Genomic DNA, 24448 nt, shown 5'->3' on the forward strand with positions numbered 1-24448 from the left:
GAAGCCACCAGCCATTTGTTTTCTTCCAGCACTTGTACTGAAAAGCTAAATACAACATTTGGCATGACAAATGGTATCTAATCACCACATTGTCTTTACATGCATGACATTGAAACACATCACCCTTTTGGTTGCCTGACTTGGTTCCCCAATTCATCCCAAGTAAATATTCATGAGAATTTTCATCTACACGCTTGTAGGACCACATAGTTTTTGTTCTATGCATATGTATATTCTAAAATAAAGAAGCAAAAATGTGCAGAGGCATAAACCAAGATAACCTTGCCCATTTGGATCCAAATGTAAACTTCATGCCCATGCCCACATCCTTTGCAATCTTGTCCTTGTACGATTGCAATGTCCTCGAGTCCACATTGCTGCAATCCATGTCTTGAAGTTGTGGTGGTGCAATGGTTTGCAGACGACCATAGCTTGGTGATGTCGCAAGTGATGTATGTTGCATTATACCAATACACATTCTTCATTCGCAAGGAGGCCAACTTCTCATCGGCATGCATTTGCTTACCTAAATCCTCATGAATCGCAGCAATGAACTGGTTGCCATTGGCAACATCAAATCAGGCCATGAATTGCAAAGTGTAAGGAGAAATTTTGACTGAGCAAAGGAAAAAGAAGGAGCAAAAAGATTAGATATCACCATGGTTTCCCTCCCGAGAATGCTTCTCACCATTCATTGTTTCCCATCGCCTACTTCAAATTCTTCCTCTAGTTTATCGTCACTACCAAGTGCTTAGTAATACACTACTTGTTGATCTCTCATGAAGCCTGGACTTCATTAGCCCTTGCCATACAGGAACAACCTCCATCACTGCCATCGATTGAGCCTTCCCCTATTTCGTGCCCAAGCTTGCCTCAGAAAAGAAAATCTCTAGTGCCACATCTTGAAATGCCTATAAACCTCCATCACTAAGATGAGTTGAGGGATGAATAGAGTTGCCATGCCTATCACACACTACTTTGAAAAATTGGTGAAATGGCTATTACAATCTCCACATTTGTGCATGATATATAACTCAAATAATATTGCAGGGCGACTGGGAGAAAGGCAAGATAATTCGACTTTGTCAACATCCCTTTGGCTAGGACATTGGTGCAGTTGAGCCGATGATTGTATTTTTTCTTTCTCTCTCAAAAGTCCTTTGTGGAGAGAGAAGAACTGTTGTTTAGGGACATTTCCAGGAAGGATCATGCCATGGAAATCTCCACACTATATAGGGATGTTTTTTGAATCCATTGTGGATTACATGGCCTTCGTGTTAGCAACATAAGTAGTGAAAATTCAAAGATTCTCCCCAAGGGGGCTTCCTTGCAAGTTTGTACAAAATCTATTCAATTATGATTCTATTGTTAGGAAGAGGTTTTGTGGGTTTGTAGCAAGTTTAAGTAAGAAGCATATTGTTACAAAGCGAGTTTGTAGAAAGAAATTGAGAAGGAAAATTTAAGTGCTATGGGAACACCTTGGGAGATGTCTTTTCCTATACTTCATTAATGAAAGTAAGAAGGTTTGTCATCCACTCATAGGGAGGAAAGGAAGTGTTCAAAAGAAAAGGAGGATAAGAAACGTTAAAAGGGAAGGAGACTAAGAACCGTAAGGGAGTTCAAGAGGATTTTGTAAAAGAAGAGCAGGTTTCAGGGTTTCAACATTCAATATTAAATTTTTACTATTTTTTTATTCCCCCCCCCCTCTCTCTCTCTCTCTCTCTCTCTCTCTCTCTCCCCCCTCTTTCTCCTCCCCACTTATACATACATAATTAAATTATATATTATATATATAAGATACATATTATGTTATATATATATATAATCTCTCTCTCTCTCTCTCTCTCTCTCTCTCTTTGTGGCACTGCGTGTCTTCTGGCAAGGCTTCAGAATCCGTGTCTGTCCGCGCATTTATACCACATGCTAAGGAAGCAACGGTGGCATGCCATGTGGCACGCGCCATGTGCCCCCCTCTACTACGTCTGCCACATGTGGCACCTTGCACTCTATTGTGCAGTGCGCAGTCAGCTGCATCATCGCGCAGTGCGCCATGTGGTGTCCCTCTAATCTGCGTTTTCCCCATTGTGCCACTTCGCGCAGTGCTCAGTCAGCTGCGCAGTCGCACAGTGCTTGGCTGATCTGTCTTGTGCTGCATAGCCTCTTCTCTGCCCACCATTGTGCCATGTCAACCCGAGTCCATGCTGTGGCCTATTTCTATCCTTCAGCCTACATAGTCTACGGGTGTTCCCTTTAATGCCATGTGTCAATCTTACAAACCCCATAGCCTAATACGCATTTATGTCGCCCCATTCGAGATTGATGGCACTATTAGTGCATCCCCGCTTTGCCTCTCTCCTCCCCCTCTCTCCCTCCCTCTCAATGACACATGGCATAGCCCAAGCTTTATTTTTATGACATGTGGCACCAAGTTGGCCTCCTCCCTCCTTAATATATAGTAGACTCTTCAATATCAAACAACGTGCATCCAAGAAATTCATTTATCGAGTTGCAATACGAGTGCGACTATTGAGATTCAAGTAATATGTTAGTATGTTATCGGTTCATGAGACTTATTCTTGATGCTACCCGATGCTAAAATTTGTGATGTTCTAAAACTCGATGCTGGGGGAAGGGCCCGTTCTCTCGAATTATAATTCTTTGGGGAAGCAAGCGTGCCGCCTCCCCGCCCACACTATGTGTGGTTATACTAATTATATTATATATTATCATATAAATACATTTCATTACTCATTCTTCCCCGTTTTTTATTTTTGCATAAACAAAATGTATTTGTTTTTGTGTGTTGAGGTACGCAATCGTTTTCAAACCAGGAGCCTCTTCGCTTCCAACTTGCTATCATCTATTGCTTGACACCATAAATTGAGAACAAAAGTGAAATGGCATACCTAGCAGAATTATCATTCGTTTGAATATTGCTTTTCAAAGAATTCTGACATTTTTAATTATTGTGAAGCAAACAAGTAAGGGGAGATAAATACATCATCAAAAGACGATGTGTATTAGCGAAACATGGTTGGCCAAAATGAATTTCAGATATAACGAATCCTCACTTGTGGAAGCTGAAATGCGAGTATCATGCTTTTAAGATATAGTGAAACATGGTTGGCCAAACATTCATTATTCACATTTATAATCCATAAATAAATATGTTTTCGCTATTATTACCCGAATTCACTCTAGAAGAGGGTTTGGATATCGTGTACTATCAGAGCAATGAAGTTGCGGCCTTTGGACAAATACATAGTGTTGATCCCTTGGCATTGTGCCACTTTCAACGTTGTGGTGATAGAAGATGTGTGGTGATAATCACAACTATAATTTGCCATGAGGTGCACCTAAAATATCCACATGAAGACTTTGAAACATTGGGTGATTTGTTACAACAAGTAACATGACCCGTCTACGATGGGCTAGAGACCTGCTCAGCTGGGTCTCAAGGTTGCGATCATAGATTGCGTTTACTAAAATTTAAGGTTGCATTTATAAATCTCAATCGTTGAGGAATTTTAATAAAATTTACGAAAAACATATACATACATACAAACACTCACACAAACATACAAAACTCTCTCTCTCTCAAGATTAACCTCCTCACTTCCACACATATATACGTGCATGCATACATATATATGTTTCTCCCTCTCTCTCTCTCTCTCTCTCTCTCTCTCTCTCTCTCAAGCCTACAAAAAGAAATGAAAATTACATAAAAAGTTATATTATATATATATAAATATTATATTATTATATATATAATAAATATCTTATATCTTGTATGTGTGTGTGTTTTGATCTACTTCAATACGTTCTTCATGTCTCCAATCAAGTGACACATTGAAAAACCGAGCCATTTCAAACAACCTCAATTGACTATGTACCCCTAGGGGTTTTCATCTCCAAAATGAAAAATCTAACCTTTGTAACAAAGATTTTGTCCTGCCCTGAGCTATGGCGTTGCCTCTCCTTTGGACCACTCATCAGCCCAGCATCTCATAGAGACCATAGCATCTAGGCTTCTCCTCAACCAAATTACCTCATCTAGCCTTGCCAAACTTCTCCTCTACTTATCTTGATTGCCCCCTTTTGACACCCATGTGTATAATGTGGAGCCATACATTCCCATCTTTGACAACACAGGCGGCCAATTGTTCAAGCTCCTATAACACAAATTATAAAAGCTAAAGCATGCCCAAACAAGAACAGCATAAAAGCTCATAATGTTTTTTGTAAATGCTTTGCTCGAAGATTGAGAGTAGACTGGGTAGCCCACCTTTTGCCCAACAAAAAAGGATTGAAGATAGCCGTTGAATACACCAACCACTACTACATCTCCAAACCAAGACAACATGTCAACCTTTTGTCCCTCCACAAATGTTTGTGTTATATTATTCAAGAAAGTCTTTGGAATGATTTCCTCACGATCCCAAAGGGTTCTCTATGCTTGCATATAAATAATGCGACATTGTAACAAATCACCCAATGTTTCAAAGTCTTCATGTGGATATTTTAGGTGCACTTGATGGCAAATTACAGTTGTGACTATCACCACACATCTTCTATCACCACAACGTTGAAAGTGGCACAATGCCATGGGATCAACACTATGTATTTGTCCAAAGGCCGCAACTTCATCTAAAGCTAAAAGCACATGAGCTAAGTATTTTCTCTCTGTCATGTAAATCAATGCACGATAAACCAAGACTCTAGAATGGCTTTACGACTGTATCGACATAAAACAAAATGCTTTTTCTTGTAAAGTGCCGTATTGGCATAAAACAAAACAATAACCAAGGCGGCTATTTCTTGAAAATTCAAGCTTTTCGTCCTAAAGTATTAAGCTCGCTTGCGAGATGGATGATAAAGCAAGTTTGCACTGCATGATAAACTCCAGCAGCATGATGGATACAAGCAACTAAGTTCATTCCTAATTCATTGTCCACCAGCAATGTCATTGCACGAAAAGGAGTGTGCGCACTGTCATGCCACCTATCCCTATGTAGGTCTAAGACCTCGAATTGTAGTCAGGCTCGAAGGAGGCGCGTTGTCACGCCATGTGTCCTCGTGGATGTTTGACACATCAAACCTGCAGTTTGGCATGGGTGGAGCAACAGTGTGGTCCCGTCAGAGCACAATACAACACATGGCGGGCGCGCGAGGATCAACCGGCAGATTATACATGTGGCGCCAAGCAGACGGTGTGCGTCACAACTAGCACGTGGCAACCAATGAGCACGAAAACGTGCATTTGAGTGAACTGGCAGACAATCAATGAGCGAAGACGACGACCATTCAGACTTGATGACATGGCACGTAGCGAGCTTGACGAGTCATCTGGGCTAGATGCGCAACCATGCGTGCGGACAGGGGCAGAGAAGACGCAATGCAGACTGCAGAGTGGAGCCTTGCAAGGGGACGTCCTCTCCGTCCGTCCTCCTCTACTCTACTCTCCTCCCCCAGGATAAAAAGCCTAAAAAAATAATTATACACGTGGCATGTGGTGTTTCCCCTCAAACTGCTTCTGCTTCTTCTCTTCGTCTGCACATCATCTTCTTCATCTCCAAGCCATGGTTGCATCCTGGCACACCCTTTTCGAGAGCCTCGACCTGCCTGCAAGGGAGAAAGGCCCGATTCTTCGGAGGCTGTACGAGTCCAAATGGGGGGAAGAAAGAATTCAAGCGTTCTTCGAGGAGTGTATGAACAATGGAGGTGAGGAGGCTCTCACCTCAGCACTCCTGGAGTGGCTGCGGGGAGGAGATGACAAAATCGGGCAGCAAAAGAAGAAGGTGAAGCTCTTCTCCACGAAGGCGGACGGAGAAGACCTCGTCTTTCATGGGAGATGGCTTAATCTCACGCAATCTACCTACAGCGCAATTGTGCTTGGGAAGGGGATTTTGGTACCTTTCAAGGACGGGAGGCCTGTCCTGGATGCTCCAGGCGTCGTCGGTTTCGAGGAGGTCCTGGATGGAGAGTCCTATTTCCTGGAGTGGCTGCGGGGAGGAGATGACAAAATCGGGCAGCAAAAGAAGAAGGTGAAGCTCTTCTCCACGAAGGCGGACGGAGAAGACCTCGTCTTTCATGGGAGATGGCTTAATCTCACGCAATCTAACTTCAGCGCAATTGTGCTTGGGAAGGGGTTTTTGGTACCTTTCAAGGACGGGAGGCCTGTCCAGGACGCTCCAGGCGTCGTCGGTTTCGAGGAGGTCCTGGATGGAGAGTCCTATTTCCTTGAGGAGGGGGGAGGAGTTTCTGAAAGAGTCAAAGCTTTAGAAAACTTCAATTCAGCGGACATGAAAGCAAGTGAAGACGAGCTGGCTCTCAGCATGGCTGAGGAGCTAGCAGCCCATGGGTTTGCCAAGAACCCCGTGATTCGCACTGATCTCAGATTGCATTGCCAAGGGACACCTGACGAACAAGAATTTGATGCAGTGCTGTTGGACGACACCGACAAAGCCTTTATTGGCAGCTGCAAACACGTCGCCCGAGGGACCTCCCAAGTGGAGGACGTGGTTTGTCAAGTATCACGCTTAGTGGAGAGATCTGCCAACGTTGCAAAATATCCTTCATATTCTCCCTTCCAAGGGAGAGCAATCGGCTGTTGTCTTAGAATCGATCACATCAAAGAAGGTAAGGAGGGTGCAGTCAGATATCTTTGCTTTCGAAAAGGAGTTGGATTATTTCAGAGAAGTGGAACGGCTTTGAGTCTACAGAGGTCCCCGTACACGGGACCCCAAGCTGTGGAATATGGCTTCCTGAACCTGATAGTACGGGGGATGAAAAACCTTGCTCGCTAAACAGTTTTGTGACACTTTTGAGCTTGGCTTGCTCGGCAAACAGTTTTGTGACACTTTTGAGCTTGGGTTTTGAACCCTTCTTTTGGCAGTCCGTTCATACAAAAGGCGCTTACTATCGCTTGCTTTGTTGATGCAAGACTACACCATCTCCTTTGGGTTCTCTGCCCTGGCATAGGCCTAAAATGATTGTTATGGTTCATAAGTGAGAAATAGCGAACTACAAAGATGTGCTTATGCCCACGTTCATGCGGCATGGTAGTGAGACGGTGGTGGGCTTTGCAGGCCTGTGTTACGGTGCTTATGATGAGGCATGAGAGGCCAGTGTGCCATGTGTTTTGTCCCTTGCTGTGAGCACAAAAAGATGTACATCCATTGGTTGTTTTGTGGGGTGCTCTTGTGTGGAAGGTGCTGCGCCTTGGTTGTGAACCTAAAATGATTGTATTGCTCGAGTATGGGTTATGCCAAGAGTGAGAGAGGGTCTTGTAGTCAGGGTATCCATAGTTTGGGCTACTCATAGTACCCCTGATGTTCTGTTGGATCGATCTAGTGGAGGGGAAGGGTAGTTTGAGTTTTCCCCCTTCTCTGGGATCCTTTTCAAGGTAGCTCGAAGTGTAGCCTGATTCGGCAGATTCCTTGGTTCTTGGTAATTTACCCCTCCTTATGTGGCCTTGAGCGGTATGTTTGTCATCCATGGATCCCTTCTTATTGTAGTGAGGCATAGGTGCCTCTTGCCTTGGAGGCATGTAGTGGGGTTCCCATTGTGGCCTACTGAACATGGTTTGTGTAGCTGGATTAGGCTTGTAAATCCATAAGCACAGTAGTAGGGCTCAGTCATGCTGGGTGCTTAAGCACTCCCTGACTGAACCCCTTGTGCTTAAGCACCTTAGGCATACTCCCTGGCTCTCTATTCCTCTTGAAGATACCAGCCAGATTTGATTCGCTAGCTGGGTTTGTGATTGCCATAGGTTCCTGCCTAGTTGCATAAGTATGGTGGGGTAGCAGTAGCAGACCAGGTTCCAACCTGATGGTCCCGACTCCAAAGAGATTGGATACTCTAGAGAGCAAGCTGGACGCCAAAGCTGTAGGTGATGGGGGTGTCTTGGGGAGGTTTGTGATATCTAGGGTTTCTTAGGGGTGGCATATTTTGACGACTTTTTTGTGTGTGTGAAGCTGTAAGTGATGGGGGTGGGTCTTGAGGAGGTTTGTGATATCTACGGTTTCTTAGGTGTGGCATATTTGGACGGCTTCTTTTTTGTGTGGATTTAGTGTGTTTTTGTGGATTTTTATTGCTCTTTGCTACTAATCATGTTGGTAATGAGGTTTTGATGAGTAGCATATGATGTGTTATGGTGTGGTTACCTTTTCACTGGAAATTTTATGCACACACTTGTCTGCATGCACTAAGGCATGTTCTTGTGGGATTATCTATGGGTCTAGTGATTTTCTGATCCGTTGGTGAGTTGAGTGGTGAGTATGGTTCCCCTAAAGGATTGGTTAGCCATCCCATATCAGTGACGTATGAGCTTGAGTGGTTTTGTGAGGTTACATACTCTGACCTTGACATCTGTAGTAGCATGGAGTTGTCAGTTCTTCTCTCCCAACGTAAGCTCTGAGGTGGTGAAGCACTTTCATGAAGGTCTAAGTGCTATGCTTGTGGCAAGAGAGGGCATCTAGCCAAGGATTGTCGGTCCAAGAAGAAATTTAAGGACCAGGACACGGCATCAGATACATCTTCGACACAGTCTGGTGGTTCCAAGGCAGCAGTTGCCCAGAATCTCCACACTAGCTTTCTAGCACTGGTTTCAGGTTCCCCCACAAGTCACAACCACAGAGGGCATGTGAGAGGGACTACGAACTGCTTCTGGCCCTAATCAGTTGAAATTCTGGCAAGCAAAGCAAGACTGTGCAGCTATGGACCAAATGTGTTTGAGGTTTGTTGTTGGATGTAGAGATTATGGACATGGTGTGTACCGGAGTTCGTTGTTCAAGGTTCTTGGACGTGATGTGTTCCACAGATCATTATACCTCATTTGGGAACTTAGCTGACCAGGCTGGCAGGGGGCCTATAAAGGGGTTCCTCCCTTTCTCCATTCGTCTCACACATGGCAAGTCTTGGAGTATTCTCTCTCTATCTCTGCCAGCCCTGTAGCTGATGCTTGTATCCCTAGATGTGAATACAACTGCTATTGCCTCATCTCTCTCTCTCTCTCTCTCTCCATGCTTCCACACAGCACCACTTTGATACATACATCCTTGGGGAATCTTACGTGCATGTGAATGTAATGGGAAAGAAAAGGAAAGGACTTTGAATTGTAATTTTCATGTGGGAAAATTTGGGACATAAACTTTGGTAGTTGCAAGGGGATTGATGAGAAAACTCGATCTAAGAATTGAACCTCTTATTCTAGGGGTTTTGTATTCCTGAACTGAATGGTATTATTACATGAATGTGTCTCGTGAGCATGGTATGAAATGCAATGCAAATTATCTCTTTGACAGTTTATGGATGTGGAGATAAAAACCTCCCAAAACAAGACCAAGACGTTCAAACTTTGATGCAATCAAACCAATGGTCATAAAAACATTCTTTTCTCAATGAAATCGTTTTAACCAATATGAGACCATATTTAAGGGATGATTAGCTTGATCATCTTGTCAAGTGTGTTCCGGATTTTCATGGCAAAGAAGTTTGAGGTTTAAACCTCGTCAATAGCTTACCACGTTGGGAAAAGTCATAAGCTTGTGGTGATTTGGAAGTTTGTATGTGTGGTGATATACCAAGTGTTGTCAGCGGGATTACTTACTACAATGACAATGACGTGTGTGTGTGTGTGTGGAGCAACTTACAATAATAGGATATATACTTTCCCCCATTCAAGAACCCCGGCATACTTTGTGTGGTTCAGCTAACCCTATATTACTATCTAGGCTCATAGTCTCTTTGGACTGTGAGCTCACTGGTGAGCCATCAAATGAGTGAAAGCAGTCCACAAGCTAATATCCTATGAGTGCACTTTTGAACTGCCAATATCCTAGGAGCCAAGCCATAGGCAAACTCTTGCCTTGCTAGCACCACCTAATCCTTCAAACCAGCAACCATGAACACTGCACATCTTACAATGTATAGAGTTCATGAACCACCCGTCTTGCCACCACAAGCGCCACCACCTAGGGTGATGACGATCAAGCAAGTGGTCACATCGAGAAGTGGTCCTTGTAGATCAATATGAAAGACTCCAAATCTTTTGAGCTATGTTTAAGTTGGCAATTACCTACTCAGATGGGTTAAGCCCACAATTGAACCCACCACCTATCACCTTTACACATCACCATGGGAGGCGGCCACCTCTTCCAAATTCAAAATTGGAATTGCTCCCTCCTACGTCCTTCTCTGCTCCCACCATCCTCCTCCTCCTCCCTCTTGCTGCACGCATGTCCTTCTCGAACTCCTCCACCTGCTGCTGGCCCCTCCGTCGTTGCCTCCTCTCTCCCCCCTCATTATTTCTCCCTTTGATGCTTGCTCATGTGTGCTCCGCCGCCCTCTTTCTTATGCCTGCTTCTCCTCCCCCCTACTTCTATCGCGTGCTCCTCCTCTTGCTCATGCTTGCTCCTCCTACCTCTTTCTCATGCATGCTTCTCCTCCCTCTTGCTCATGCATGCTATCAGTGCATCTGGGACTACAGTTGCTGTGGGGTAACTCTCATGCCCTCTCTGTTCTTCTTTAGTTGTGAACTTACTTGGCAACTGATAATTCAAGGTAGTCTATTGCCATTTCTAGATTCAAGGTAGTCTATTACCATTTCCAAATTCTCCCTTGGTTGGGGGACGGGGCCCTCAGTGGGTACAGGGACCCAATCAGTTGTCAACTCCACTCTCTCTCTACCCTCATCTCCTTTCTCTCTCTATGGTAAACAATGCTAATTCCTCGCTAAAGGTTTAAATAAGGTCTTGCTGTGAATTACACGATTAGATTACCGTTGCATGTTACGATCAGATTACCGTTACAGTTCGAGATTGATGGGAATGTGCGCCAGGAAACTGGGACAGAGGAAGAATCGAGTGGTTCGAAGGAGGATGAGGAGTAATAGCAGTAATGCTAGTTTAGCTTGTATATATTTAGCATACTTTCGGCAATTTTTCCATTTTGTATATTTATTTAACATACCCTCTTTTGAAGGGAAATTGTTAAGCAATATTTAGAGTTCATACATCTTGTAATAAAACACTAATAGTGGGGCAGAATGGGACTAACACAAGCCCCATTCTGCCCCACAATTTTTTTTAACCTCTGCACAGTGTCGGTATATTACCAGTGTCGGTATATACTGACAATCATACCGACCCTATTACCAACACATCTTTTTCGACGCAAATACCGACTCTTTTGCCGCTGCAAATTTTTTTTTCCAATGTAAAGTATGTCGGTATTTTTTTCGAAAACTGCCCCATACCTTGTAGTGCATTTTACATAGAATTCTATGGATCCCTTAGCATGTGGAGTACCCAAGGAATGAATAAATCTCATTATCGAGCAAAATGTTCTTATTTCAAGAATGCTCGACATGGAGGTGGATTGACACATAGAAATGCCTTACAAGAAATGTTTGATTGGTTTTATAGATATTCTTATATCAAAGGAAAAAATACAAAATCTCAAATTGCACAAGTTGTGTGCAATTTAAACGAAGAAAAAAAACAAGAAATTTGAAAAAAAAGGTGTGGGTGGATCAAAACATGTGGCTTATGTCAAGGAAGGCAATGGGTTTAAGCATGAATGCATATCACTTTTGTAATCAAAATTTCAATTATATTGGTCAACTAATTGTTTCTATTTTTGGAATATTAGGTCATTTTCAGTGTGTGTTTTTACATATAAATAGGAGGTGTGGGATGATGTTCCCACATTTCATTTTCGTGTTAACCTTGGAGTGTTGGGACTTTCTAGCATGTACTCCCTATGTTTCTCATATCATGGGGGTAAACAACACTTCTAGAGTATGGCCTAAGGGAAAACCTAGATGACAATACATTCTTGGATATAAATCCCCCCAACCTACCTCCGCATTCAAGATGTCTATGGGGCTAAATCTAGTTCTTCTAAAGCCTCAAACACTCACCCCCAACACGAAGAAGCCCCAAGCCAATTCTCTTCACCACCACACTAGCCCTTCAAAGAACCACCCTTAGAAGATTCTAAAGTAGCTCCAACCCATCCAGGACCAAATCAAATTCTTCCGAGGAAGAAGAGGTTTAAATTTTTCATGTCATTAGATTAGGAAGCGGGGTCGAGCCATGAAATAGAAGGCATGAAAGAAAATGGCTATAATATTATGGTAGATTGTAAAATCTCGCAAACCAGTTTCTTCTTAGAAATGACTTAATCAATATTTAACAATTGTTCATGAAGATCTTGGATCTCCATAACATGATTAACCATGTTGTTACGTTTCTCTCACCTTCATGCATTTCAAGTCTCTCAAAATATCTTTTGAAATACACAAGTATGGCCTCATTTTTGTTGATCAAGCTCAATGCATTTTCATACATGAGATGCGGGGGTGACTGTTGTGCATTTATGTCACCGCCTTAGTTGGTTGCAGGATACGCCATGAATAATAGTTGTATGCCAACTATCTTTGTGTACTCCAGTTAGTGGCTTAGTTAGCATGCCACATTAGTTAGTTTGGGTTTGGTTTGTGAACGACATATAGGGTTCCTCTACACTTTTGTAAGTGTGTCTTCTTTGGATTTCTCAAGTAAGAAGAAGAAAAAAGTTTTCAACCTCCACCTTTGTGTGCCTTCCCCCTTTGTTTTGTGTGAGAAAGAAAGCCACAAGTGAGACCCCTCCTCTTTCTCCCACTCTCTTTACATGGTATCATATCTCATTTCATAGTGAGGAGCTCAATGAAGTAAGATATCTTGGTAAAAGGAGTTATGTTTGCTTTCCTTTTTGGGTTTGGGAGAAAATCTATGCAGGTAGCACATTAGGAGAGTGCAAGAGCGCACTATCTTAGAAAGAGATGCTCTTCATAATGCAATGAGAGGGCAGTATATGCTTTGGGTAATGAAAAATCCATTGGTATTGATAAAATTTTGATTCAAGGCCGTTTTAGGCCCCGTTTTGCTATCTGAAGTTTTCTGCATGCATAGAGAAAGTGCTATATTTAGGCTGTGCAAACAAGTTATGTTGTTTTGTGCAAAGTTATCATAGAAAATCATTGTATGCCTATTTTGAAAAGATATTGGGGGTGATAGAATTCAGATCATTGCATGTTTATGAAAAAACGTCTCACGAAAAGTGATTATGTTTGGTAGCATACAACTTTTGCCAGTTTTGAAGATATTGTTTATGTGAGGCAGAAGCTATGAATTTGGACTTTTAGACTATTTTTGTAGGTTCCTATAATGGCATTTGACAATTTCTAATGGACAAAGGCTACTGGGGAGATGAGTAGGAACCTACTCTTCATAATGCCCCCACCCAATAATGGTTGTAGGCATTTAAGACCTGGCATGAGAAAGCCAACAAAATTATGTAGTGGCTAGCTCTTAGCATTTCAGATCCTATGATTGTGCATATTTAGGATGCAAAGACACCAAAAGAGGCATGGGATAATTAGACAAGGATGTATAATACGAATACGCACAAAAATGCAGTTCAAGCAGGAGTTGCATACTGTACAGAGAGAAAATATGAGTAATAATTACTACCACATGAAAGTTAAAAATCTTGCAAATGCACTTGCTTTCATTGGAGCACAAGTGGAAGATGATGATTTGGTGTCTGTGACCTTGAACGGTCTTGGGAAGGACTATGCCCAATTTCAAACATCCATTAGTGTCTATGAGAATTTGTTTAATTTTTAGCAATTGATTGCTCTTTTTATTGTTGAGGAGTAGAGAAATGGAGGTGCATCATCTTCAAGAACCTCAAATGAATTTATCTTCTACTTAGATGCAAGTAGAGATAGAGCCAAAGGTAGAGGAGACTTATTTAGTGGTCGTGGAAGAAATCAAAGTATGTAGCAAAGTCATCCTATGCAAGTGGAAGTGGTAGTTCTAGAGGCAGGGGGAGCCAAAGAGGCCATGGTCAATGGCAAAGAGGCTAAAGTGCAAATAGCAGCATTGTGGGTGCTCTTATTGTGGAAAAAGGGCTAGATTGTCACATAAAAGAAAAAATGATCTTAAATTTGGAAAATTGCAGCAAGGGAACTATGATTCAATAAGTGAAGATAGAAATGAGCATTTGTTTATGATGCAACACAAAATATATTTTGCTACTACATGAGATGCAACTAGTAAATGATGTTTGATATGTTGACTTTGGTGCATCCAACCATATGACTAGTCACGCAAAGTGGTTCAAGGATGCAATAAAGCTAGATAGACTAAGTGCATCAAATTGCATAGCTTGGAAATGTGCCTTTGTCTATTTAAGATGGCAAGACAAAAAATTTAACAAATTTCACTACTAGACCACGAGCATTTTCCAACGTTTGTTATCAATATTTTGCGAGTGCGAAAGTGTTGGTACGGGGTGCGGGTTGGACTTAGAGTTGATTAACGTCGGTATATATCGACACTAAATAAACGTCGATATATAACTATGCTCAAAAAATGTCCCTCGTCGGTATATATCGGATAGCGCTAGTGTCGATATATATCGACACTGTGCGTTAAACATACCCACGTCCTCTCCCACGATGCCTCACTTTGCCTCACTTTTCTCTTCACCTCACCTTGCATTCCATCACTTCGCATTTCGCTTTTCATCCTCTCCACAAAATCTCAATCCTCTCCACTTACAAGAACCTCCCATCCCTCCATCAAGAAGCTGCATCTCTCTCAAGCTCCCCACCCAAAATGTTGCCACTAGGCATGGTAGCTTCCCAAACCTTTTGAATCCTAACACCAAGCCTATCTAGCCTTGGTGTTTGGGTAGTGTGTGGCTTTTCACTTGGGAAAGCAAAATTAACACTTCCCTTACTCAAATTTAACCAAATTGCTTTTCATAGCTTCATGAAGTCAAATCCTAACATGCGTGTGGTTTTGGAAAGATTTGAAAACGTTTACAATTTACTATATATTTTTAAATTTCCTTTACAACTCCTCTACCAAGTTAAAGTAAAGATAAAAAGTCAATCTTATAACATCTAACCGCTAGATTTTTTACTTAACACTTGGTCCACATACCCTTATGTGTCGCTTGACCCCTTATCATATTAGATGTCAAAAATAATTCAAATTAGACCTAAAAAGGTATGGTCTACCAAAAAATACATTTTTTCATCAATTATTAAACATAATGTTTTAAAAAAATTAGATTAACCTTTCAAAAAAATATGAATAAATCATGTTAAGATAAAAAATTTGTGATGTGCATCCATACCAATTTGTAGTACCATTTGATGTCAAATGAGTGAGATACTATGGATTTAGTATGTGTATTTGCTAAAAAGTGTGACCAACCCTATGACCCTGTACGAAACCGGCAAAATGGGAGCTATATATCTCCAATTTTTGAGAGGACCACATCATTGTGTGCAAAAAAACATGTGCGATGTTATGTTAGAAGACTTCAAAGAGTGAATCCTTAGGGAGCTAGGTGTGATTACCTATTTTTTGTGCAAAATGGGTTTTTTTTCTCGTCTAAAAAGTTCGGGCAGTGGCCCTTAGCTTGCAACCACCCATGCAATCTCATTCTAGTAAGATTCACAATTAAAAAATAAAAGTACATGTAAAAACTTATCCCAATAATGCATGTGTCTTGTTGTGTGAAACGATGCAATCTCTTTTTTAACAATATTCTCTTGTCTCTTAGAAAGGACACATGGATATTTTGGAAGAGATATTTCATTATCAATCACATGTGGCCATACATATCTCATCCTATCCATACCCTTTAAATCATCCATAAATCTCTCATCCCATCCATATCCTTTACATCATCTCGTGCTCCCTTAGTGTCCTTAGCACAATGAGATGCTCCCAAATGACACTTACCACATTTTTGAAAATATGCATTGGATCCAAAACATGATTAATCAACAATTGTCCCAGCAAGGAAGATCATGAAAAATGGATAACCTCTTCATTCCATGTGGACATTGTTCTGGATTTTTATTGGATGTCCAAGTAGTCAACCAATCACTTTCCTTTACAAAATGGGTCTTTTCACCAATGACTCCATCACACACATGATGATCATCTGTAAGATATCATGCATGTCCGTTATTAACCATTTGTTTCAAATTTTTAGAGTGTGTTGCTGGTCCACAAATAGGACATGCATAATATCCACTTGGTGTAACGCCTCCATTTGTAGAAAAAAAAAATTATGATACAATGAAACACTTAAATGATGGGAAAAACCTAAGGTATAAGTAACGATCTAATACCTAAACACTCTCCATAGCCTAGGAAGTCATGCATTGTCCACATCAAAAGGACTTTGATTACCACATTTCTGTCTCATTGTCTTGACACATTGGCCACTTGAATTCCTTGCCATAAGACTTGTAGCTCCTCAATCAATGGGGCTAAATATATATCCATGTTCTTTACCTTATACTTATCTGGAATAATAATTGCAATTATGAGGTGTCCCTTCTTTATAGTCAGCCAAGGTGGTATGTTATAATTGATGAGAAAGACTGGCCATGTTGACCATGATGTAGAAGGCAATCCAAATGGATTTACACCATCCATTGCTAAATAAAGATGTAAATGTTGAGGCTGTTTCTCAAACTCTGGCCATGTTCTCTCTATATGCTTCCAAGCCACACAATCAGAAGTATATTCCTCAAAGTATCATTCGTGTTTGTGGAATGCCATGTCAGAAGCTCATCAATAGACTTACATATGTTGTATCCTTGGTAGGATGGGAAATTGTCTCAATACCTTTGCAAGAACCTTGTCTCCTTGTAAATCTTGTCGATATCAAGGAGTTGCACATTTTGGAATATACTTGCCTCCCTAAACTCATTTTAATAAAGAATACAGTCATTGGGACAAGCATGTATACTCCCATTGTCCATGCCAATAGATGCTAACATCTTCTTTGCCTCTTGTCTTGTTCCAAACATTGTATTCTTATCTAGAAACATTTGTTACAATAACCTATCATAGAATTACAAAACATTAACATTTGTTTGCAATAACCTATCAAGAACATTAAACATTAAGCATTGAATTTATTCAAAATCATATACTCACCCAAAAGAGGCATAACGCTATTGTCCAACCGACCATCCATATGTACTTTGTAAATTTAAAAGTGAAAGTCAAGCTCGTAGTAGCAAAGATAGTGTTGATCCTTCATATGATCCTTCGAATGTTAGAATGACCACATCCCATATCTCTGTTAACATGCGAAGAAGTATCCACAAATCTAGTTCATCTTTCACAAAATGTGTCATCACCTTCATTATCATGAAAATCATCATATTGTGTCTCCAATCGGGTCACTTTAGATCTTAATTCCTTAGCAATACGTCTAAATAATGCTGATTGGGACCAATATATTGGGTATTTTGACGATAGAATATGCTCCAGTCTTCTATCATGTGTTTTCGATAGAATATGCTCCCATCTTCTATCTTCAGCATCGCACATATTGTAAAGTACTTTACATGTTATAAATTAAAGAAACACATAAGATATGTATATATACAAATCTCAAGCATTCATATAATTCACTTACTAAGACTCATCATTTCCAATTGATAATAGTGATTCTCACATGTATAAATGTTGTTCAATGCGCCCTACATATTGCACCCTAGCATTGGACACAAAAGCATGCAATTATTTCATTTAACCATTTTGTACTGCCAACATTTGATCCTCTATCAGAAGAGGAAGAAGAGGAGGAAGGCCCATCATTTGGCATATGTACAAAAAACAACGCCAATATTAGCCTTGGTATATCCCATGGTATTTCCATCGGTAAATCCACTGGTATTTCCATCACAAATTGAGGCAAATACTAATCAAATTACCGATGGAAATGCCAACACGATTATATTTAAAAGAAAGTACCCGAACAACTCACACCCTTCTTTTCTCCATGCCATTCCTCCGCCTTGCCATTCTTTTCTCCCCGCATTGCCATTCATCCGCCTCTCCATTCTTTTCTCCCTGCCAGTCCTTGCTTTTAGCCTTTTAACCCTCACGTCTCTCCTTCTACATTATAGGACCTCCCCCCCTCTTGTCTCCCTCACTCACCCTTTGTGCCCCTCACTCCCTCTTTGTCTCCCTCACTCCCCCTTTGTTTTCTACCTATTGTTCTCCACTCGCAAACCAATGTGGGGATTAAAGGTGTGGTTTTGAGAGCCTGTTAAGTGGTTTCAAAGAAAAAGTCGTTTTTTGAGCTTTTCCCTATTCTGTTCGATGACAGAGACTCCATATTGACTTGTAGAGGCAACTATTGCTTACTTTTAGTATCCACTTCACTTCAGGAGCTTGGACACACCTTCATTCTTGAATTTGGGATCATTTCATTGGATTTCTGACTCACTGTGTCAGTTCCTGCGTTTTTTGCCCGGGTGTTGGAACTCAAGTTTGGAGCAACCATTTGCAGATCTGTCAGTTCCAGTGGACTCAGGAGGTCCTAAAACTTATATGTTGCTCATCATTCGCACTCCGGTGGAGTTTACAAACAGCTCTGTTTCCAAAAACGTTTTTCAGTCCGTGTGTTGGACCCAGTGATTGAGACCACGATTTCCAAAACCGTCTATCCCATTGCATTCCGGACGCCCAAAAACCCCTACCTGTCAGTTCTTGTGCAATTCGGTCGAGGATTTTCAGAGTTATAGATCTCTGTGTATTCGATTTCGTCTCTCTGTTATGCATTTTTCATTCTAAGGTTTTAAAACCTTAGATTTATGCCACATGGCAGTGGATAAGTGTTGACTCCCATTTCTCACTCATTGGTTGGGATTTTGGAGTTCTGGCAGAAGAGAGATATTTGCAGATTTTCTTGCTGAGTCCGATTATGCAATGGCACCCACGTTTTGAGGCATCTCAGGTTCTATTTTCAGTAGCGGTCATTACCGTGGGACTATGATTTCTTGAGCATACCTTATGCAGATCACTCTGGTTGCAGTTTGAGTAGTGTGCGCTCGTTCGTGGTATGCATTGGGTTGCAGTGGATGATTTATAGGCCATTTGGATGCATTGCGGTCCTTATTAGATGCGCTAATAGGCCCAAATTACCTTGTGGGATGCTATTTTTTATGGACGCTTTGCACATGGATGCTATTTTATGCTGAGGAACAGCTTTGAAACATTGCAGGTGATGCACTGATAGTGCTATGCTCTCTTAGATGAGACATTATTGATGCATATGCCAGTGGACGGTGTTCATGCTTGAGTCATTTGGCACTTATTAGCATTTTCTTTTGGGCCAGATTTGCTCATATGGATGCATAGTATATGCACATGAGTCAGATGCATCTTTTGATGCTTTGAGCTTTGAGTTTTGGTGATATTTCACTCTATTGTGGCATACACATTTGGGTGCACCTGGTATTTGGTGTGATTCTCTCTTGTATGCACTAGCATTTGGGATTTTGTTTTCATTTGCATCATGGCATCCTCTTCCATGTCTGAAAAGGAGTTTTTCAGCATTAAAAAGTTTGATGGGACAAAGTTTTCTTTGTGGAAAGAACAAATAAGGGATGTGCTTATTCAAAAGAAGCATATTAAACCCTTGGCAGGGATTGAAGCTAAGCCTGCAAATATGTCTGAGGATGATTGGAATGAGTTGGATGCATTAGCAAAGTCTACTATTAGACTTCATCTTGCAGAGTCAGTTTATTTCACAGTAGTAAATGAGCAGGCTACGGAAGATTTGTGGAAGAAACTGTGTGCCACTTATGAGAAGGAAACTGCCTCTAATAAAGTTTACCTCATGAAGAGGTTGTTTGAGCTGCAGATGAAGGAAGGGGTCTCCATTGCTTCTCACTTGAATGAATTCAATATTATTTTCAGCCAGCTTCAGGCTCAGAAAATGAATTTTGATGCGGAGACTAAGGCAATATTTCTCTTATGTTCATTGCCATCCTCATGGGATACCTTTTGTACAGCTGTCAGTAACTCTGCACCTGGTGGAGTACTGAAATTTGATGATGTTGTGGGTAGCTTGTTGGCCGAGGAGATTAGACGGAAGTTTATGGATGGCAACAAGCAGGATGTAGCCTTAAATGTGCAAAGGGGTAGATCACAGTTCAGGGGGAAGTCCCAAGAAAGAGGGAAGTCTCGTAGCAAATCCAGGGCACAAAACATTGAGTGTTACCACTGTGGCAAGAAGGGCCATATGAAAAAGGATTGCTACACGCTGAAAAGAGAGCAAAAGGATAAGAAAAAGAATGCAAATTGGGGTGCAAATCAAAAGGAAGAGAGTCCAAGGGAGGACAAAGGAAAAGTGAAGATCGAGGAGATCAATGCAGTCACACATGATAGTGACAATGATGTTCTCTTCATGTCTACTTTATCTGCAGAGTTGCTTACCACTTCAGATGATGCATATTCCCAGGATTGGATTTTGGATTCTGGTGCTTCATTCCATGTTACTCCCCATAGGGAATGGTTCTCCACTTATGATAGTGGAAAGACAGGTTGTGTGCATCTTGGAAATGACTATGCATGTGACATAGTGGGAGCAGGTGACATAAAGTTTTCTTTTGCAAATGGGTCTGCATTTGTTTTGAAACATGTGAGACATGTGCCTAAGCTGACCAAGAGTCTCATTTCAGTGGGTCAGCTAGATGATGCTGGTTTTCACACCACTTTTGGCTTTCAAAGTTGGAAAATTCAGAAGGGCTCTATGCTTTTGGCTAGGGGTGCCAAGTGTGGGACTTTGTATCCCTTACATGTATTAGGGGTATTTGATCATGTTGTTGCAATAACCGAGCAGCCAAGCACTTCTTTGTGGCATTGCAGGTTGGGGCACATGAGCCAGAATGGAATGAAACTCTTATGCCATTTGGGTTATGTACCGCATTTGAGTTTCTCTGATTTTGAATTTTGTGAGCACTGTCTCTATGGGAAGCAGACTAAATCAGCCCATAAAAGAAGGGGAAAGAAAGAGTTTGAAAAGCTTGATTTGGTGCATTCAGATGTATGCGGTCCCATGCCTACACGGTCATTAGGCGGGGCTGAATACTATCTGACATTCATTGATGATGCAACTAGGAAAGTGTGGGCTTACGCTATAGCTTAGAAGAGTGATGTGTTCTAGGTATTTTAGAAATGGCTGGCCTTGCAGTCCGGTAGAATGCTTAAATGCCTACGGACTGACAATGGTGGAGAGTATCTCTCTCATGACTTTCAACATTTCTGTGATATACATGGGATTAAGAGGGAGCTCACATCCCCTCGTACTCCAGAGCAAAATCCAGTTGCAGAAAAGATGAACCGTACCATTCAAGAAAGGTTGCAATGCATGCTTTCCAATGCAAGTCTTTCTGGTGGTTTTTGGGCTGAGGCAATGAAGACTGCAGTGCATGTGATCAATAGATCACCTAGTAAGAGTTTGGATGGTGGTATTCCTAAAGAGGCATGGAGTGGTAAGAAGCCCTCTTACTCTCATTTGCGTATATTTGGGTGTGAGGCATATGCACATGTGCCAAAAGAGCTTCGAAAAAAGCTAGATCCTAAGTCTACGAAATGCATCTTTCTGGGTTATGGTGAAAGTGGATAGATGGGCTATCATCTCTGCGATCTAGAAGCAAAGAAGATCATACGCAGCCATGATGTGGTCTTCAATGAGAAGAAGATGCATAAGGCACCCATGAGGGATGTGGAAATGAGGAGAATCACTTTCCAAGATGTGAATCCACCTGCATATGTTGATAGACAGCAAGTTGTCCATGCACCAAATGTGCAAGAAATGGTACCACCAAGTACTCCCACAGGTATACAATCAAGGGTAGATGATGGATCATCTATTGGTGGAAATGATGAGCCAAATGTGGCTGATATGCAGGTGGGACAGCAAGCTGAAATGCCCTTGAGAAGATCTTCTAGAGTGTCTAGACCGCCTGATAAGTTTGTTCCAGGGGTAGACTATGTGATGCTTACTGATTGCGGGGAGCCTTCTTGCTACAGAGAGGCTATGATGCGTGAGGATCAATGCAAGTGGGAGTATGCTATGCAATTAGAGATGAGTTCACTTATGAAGAATAAGACTTGGGACTTGGTTTCTTTGCCACATGGAAAGAAAGCATTGCCATATAAATGGGTCTACAAAATGAAGGTCACAGGTGATGATGTGCCTAGGTACAAGGCCCGTTTGGTTGCTAAAGGGTTCAAGCAAGAGAAGGGTGTGGACTTTGATGAGATATTCTCTCTGGTTGTGAAGATGACCACACTTAGATGCATGCTTGGACTAGTGGCAGTAGAGGATATGGAGCTTATGTAGATGGATGTCAAGATAGCTTTCTTGCATGGGGATTTGCATGAGGAAATTTACATGGTGCAGCCGGAAGGCTTTGACGAAAAGGGCAAAGAGCATTTAGTTTGCAAGCTGAAGAAGAGTCTCTATGGTCTTAAGCAAGCGCCTAGAGAATGGTATCAGAAGTTTGATGCTTTCATTCGGTCCCAGGGTTTTAGAAGGAGTGAAATTGATCACTGCCTTTACACTAAAAGAGCTAAGGATAATAGCCTGATAATCTTGGCACTATATGTGGATGATATGCTATTGGCTAGCAAGAATACTTATGAGCTAGATGCATTAAAGGCCAAGTTGCATGAGGCCTTTGATATGAAGGATTTGGGATTTGCAGGTCATATTCTTGGTATGCGCATCACGCGTGATCAGAGTAGGAAACTCCTTTGGCTTTCACAAAAAGAGTATGTTACAAAAGTATTGCAGCATTTCAATATGGAGGGGGGGAAGGCAGTGAGTACTCCATTGCCTCCATATGTGAAACTGAGTCATACAGATAGTCCCAAATCAGATGAGGAGAGGGCCATGATGGCCAAGGTTCCTTATGCATCAGCGGTTGGGAGTCTTATGTATGCTATGATAGCTACTAGGCCAGACATTGCATTTGCAGTGGGAGTTGTTAGCCGGTATATGGCTAATCTAGGAAAGAGGCATTGGGAGGCAGTTAAGTGCATCATGAGGTACATGAAGGGTACTAAGGAGATGTGCATTTGCTTTGGTAAAGGAGACATGCGTGCACTTGGGTACACAGATTCAGACTATGCAGGGCATGTGGATAGTAGGAGATCCACTTCTGGTTATGTGTTCACCTTTGCAGGTGGTGCAGTGTTGTGGATGTCTTGCGCACAGAAGTGCATTGCTTTGTCTACCACAGAGGCTGAGTATGTTGCAGCCACAGAGGGTTGCAAGGAGGCTATATGGCTTGATCGGCTAGTGGGAGATTTGGGGATTCATACAGGTGTACCAACATTGCATAGTGATTCCATGAGTGCTATTCAGCTAGCACGGAATCCGGTCTTTCATGCAAAGACCAAACACATTGAGGTCAGGTACCATTTCATCAGGGAGGTACTTGAGGACAAGCGCATAGAGCTTGTCAAGGTTCATACAGATGATAACCCTGCAGATATGTTGACGAAGAGTCTACCTAGTCAGCGGTTTGAGTATTGTCGTGTATTGATGGGCATTGGATAGTATGCTCACTGGTTGTTCTCCCTTAAAGGCACATTGTCCTTTAAGTGGGAGGTTGTGGGGGTTAAAGGTCACTGTGCCTTTACCCCGGTTATGTACAATACTCAAACACATATATAAATGAATGAAAAAGAAGATTAGGGTGGTTCTGCACCCACCAAACTTGTGTGGCTCTCTGTCTCTCTCTCTTCTTCTTCCATTCTTGCTTCCGTTGAGAGCACTCTCAACCAGATACTCTCCAATGCTCTTCAATCGAGGATTCCCTATAAAACGGAGTATTATACCCCACTTTCTTCAAAAGGGAATCCTCACATATATATTTATGGTCAACAAATGAGTTTCTCATTCCAATAATATTTAATGCTCCCTTGAGTTGTTGTGGTCGGCTTATGTATGTATGTATGTATGTATTGTTAGATATCAATGCTCCACTCTCGTGTAACTACGTGGGAACCAGCTAACTCTACTTGTAAGCCCCCCATATGAGGAGAAGGCATTTGAGTAGCTCGGTTATCTTGTAGGTCTTGGATCAGACACCAGATGGAGGCCATGTGTGGCCTGATGGTTGGACGGCTTCAGATAGAGTTGGCACACTGCCAACTAGGCTACATGCAAGTGCGGGAAGGCATCCCATGACTGACAGCACTGAGGGTAGATGGAGCATTTCTCGGGGTAGCCCACTCTCGGGTTGCGGGGCCCGTTTGGAGCCCCAGATGATCTCAGATGGCTCTTGGCCGAACGGTGAACGTAGGTCAGCTACTCTATTTTGCGCCACGGTTCCATCATCTGGTCGGTGGCCTATTTCGGGACCGACCTCCAGTCGGCCATTTTGGGCGGACTAGGTCGGTCACCCAATTGGGTCTAACCGACTACGACTGGTGGCTATATAAGAGCAAGCTCGTGAAGCCCATCATCATCACTGGCTACAGTAACCCTGATTCCTTAGCATCCAGCCTCCGTCCTCTACTGTTTCCAGCACGCTATCGAAGCTTCTCAC

This window comes from Dipteris shenzhenensis, chromosome 12 (genome assembly GCF_047967505.1).
Source record: "Dipteris shenzhenensis isolate YYH24624 ecotype China chromosome 12, Dip_SZ_1.0, whole genome shotgun sequence".
Lineage (NCBI taxonomy): Eukaryota > Viridiplantae > Streptophyta > Polypodiopsida > Gleicheniales > Dipteridaceae > Dipteris > Dipteris shenzhenensis.